This window comes from Eriocheir sinensis, chromosome 59 (assembly GCF_024679095.1).
Source record: "Eriocheir sinensis breed Jianghai 21 chromosome 59, ASM2467909v1, whole genome shotgun sequence".
NCBI lineage: Eukaryota > Metazoa > Arthropoda > Malacostraca > Decapoda > Varunidae > Eriocheir > Eriocheir sinensis.
Genome location: NC_066567.1, coordinates 372,501 through 375,000, shown reverse-complemented (window position 1 = coordinate 375,000; position 2,500 = coordinate 372,501). Strand labels below are relative to the sequence as shown.

General features: G+C 46.2%; 1 long non-coding RNA gene across 1 annotated transcript in view; it reads left to right on the top strand.

The window, feature by feature from the left end:
- The first annotated feature begins 1,791 nt into the window (after positions 1–1,791).
- Positions 1,792–2,500, top strand: part of LOC126985231 (uncharacterized) — a 16,201-nt gene continuing 15,492 nt past the window's right edge. The window contains exon 1 of the long non-coding RNA XR_007738406.1: positions 1,792–2,420. This is a non-coding gene — a long non-coding RNA (uncharacterized LOC126985231). The remainder of the gene's footprint in view (positions 2,421–2,500) is intronic.

Below are 2,500 nucleotides of genomic sequence, written 5' to 3'. Positions count from 1 at the left end.
ATCACTCCTAGATTTGTTCACTTGTAGGAACTGGTTTAAGATCCTCCTCCTCCTCCTCCTCCTCCTCCTCCTCCTCCTCCTCCTCCTCCTCCTCCTCCTCCTCCTCCTCTTGGCACTCCACTGGTCAGGTGAAGAGATGACAGGTTTTATATGTGTGTGTGTGTGTGTGTGTGTGTGTGTGTGTGTGTGTGTGTGTGTGTGTGTTTGGCAGGAAGGAAGAATTGTGAGCCCAAACAACTTGCATCCTCTCTCTCTCTCTCTCTCTCTCTCTCTCTCTCTCTCTCTCTCTCTCTCTCTCTCTCTCTCTCTCTCTCTCTCTCTCTCTCTCTCTCTCTCTCTCTCTCTCTCTCTCTCTCTCTCTCTCTCTCTCTCTCTCTCTCTCTCTCTCTCTCTCTCTCTCTCTCTCTCTCTCTCTCTCTCTCTCTCTCTCTCTCTCTCTCTCTCTCTCTCTCTCTCTCTCTCTCTCTCTCTCTCTCTCTCTCTCTCTCTCTCTCTCTCTCTCTCTCTCTCCCCCCCCTCCACCCTTCTCTTCCTCCCTCGTTTCCTCCATCCTTCCTTTCCTCCACTTCCCTCCCTTCTCTCCCTCCCTCCCTCCCTCCCACGACATCTCCACCCTTTTCTCTCTTTCTCTCCCTCCGTCAATTCTTCCCTCCCTTCCTCAACCTACGTTATCTCCACCTACACCACTTCTCTCCCTCCCTCCCTCCCTCCCTCTCACAACATCTCCACCCTTTTCTCTCTCTTTCTCTCCCTCCGTCAATTCTTCCCTCCCTTCCTCCACCTACGTTATCTCCACCTACACCACTTCTCTCCCTCCCTCCCTCCCTCCCTCCCTCTCACGACATCTCCACCCTTTTCTCTCTTTCTCTCCCTCCGTCAATTCTTCCCTCCCTTCCTCCACCTACGTTATCTCCACCTACACTCCACTTCTCTCCCTCCCTCCCTTCCTCCTCTCCCTCCCTTCCTCCTCTCCCTCCCTCCCTCCCTTGATCGTGTTCCACCTCAATTCTGTATTAGCTGATGATGTCATTCTCTCTCTCTCTCTCTCTCTCTCTCTCTCTCTCTCTCTCTCTCTCTCTCTCTCTCTCTCTCTCTCTCTCTCTCTCTCTCTCTCTCTCTCTCTCTCTCTCTCTCTCTCTCTCTCTGTCCATTCGTATCAATTATTTTCATTTCCCCAATTCCCACATCTCTCTCTCTCTCTCTCTCTCTCTCTCTCTCTCTCTCTCTCTCTCTCTCTCTCTCTCTCTCTCTCTCTCTCTCTCTCTCTCTCTCTCTCTCTCTCTCTCTCTCTCTCTCATGCATGAAATAATTACCCAAATAAAAACTTTAATTACGGAAGCACTATTGTTGTTGTTGTTGTTGTTGTTGTTCTTGTTGATGGTGGTGGTGGTGATGGTGGTGGTGGAGGTGATTGCGACTGTGCCAATATCAGTGCCAACTCTCTCTCTCTCTCTCTCTCTCTCTCTCTCTCTCTCTCTCTCTCTCTCTCTCTCTCTCTCTCTCTCTCTCTCTCTCTCTCTCTCTCTCTCTCTCTCTCTCTCTCTCTCTCTCTCTCTCTCTCTGATTATGAAATATGTCAGTGAAAGAAGGAAGAAAGAAAGAAAGAAAGAGAGAAAGAAAGAAAGAAAAGAAAAAAATGAAAAAAATATGATAAAGAAAATAATACATACATACATACATACATACATACATACTCGTACATACATACATACATACATATATGGGCCTCACATACACACATACACACTGGGAATAGATCGGAAGGAAGCCAATGTAGTGTGTGTTTGTATGTTTGTGTGTGTGTGTGTGTGTGTGTGTGTGTGTGTGTGTAGTAGTAGTAGTAGTAGTAGTAGTAATAGTAGGCTATTTATATCTATCAACCTATGTATCTATTTCCACTAACTTTCCTATTTATCTATCTATCTATCTATTTTACATCTAACCTTCTTTATGTACATTCTAAGTTGGTATATCCTTAACCATAGCGTGTTCGAGCTATATACAGTGTCATAGTATTAGTGGTATCTAAATAACATGTGCAGCGATGTGTCTAAACCTTACTACCCACATTCTATAACAAAGCACAGTGCAAGAATACAGTCTTTATAGAAGTGTCAAATTCATATACAGAGTTATAGAGAAGGGGACAGCTTAAAACGTGGATAGTAAGCCTGTGCGATGGTTTAAAACTGGTCGAGGCAGCTGAGGGCCAAGGGATCATCTGGTAGTGCAAGAATACAGCTATAATTTAAATGCCAAGAGTTATATGCAGTGTTATAGTGAAATTCGCAGCTGGAAACATGTGTAGCGTGCGTGTGTGATGGTTTTAAATAAGGCGGAGGCGGTGCGTGGCGGTGCGGGTCAGCTGATAGCCCCAGGAATCAGCTGTTTGGGCCACGCAGGCTAGCTGGGGTGGTAAGGTAGTGTTTGTGGCGTTTTATCAATTGTCAGAAGAGGTCAAAGGTGTCCAAGGGTACAGAGAATGTGTTCGTGGGCTTAT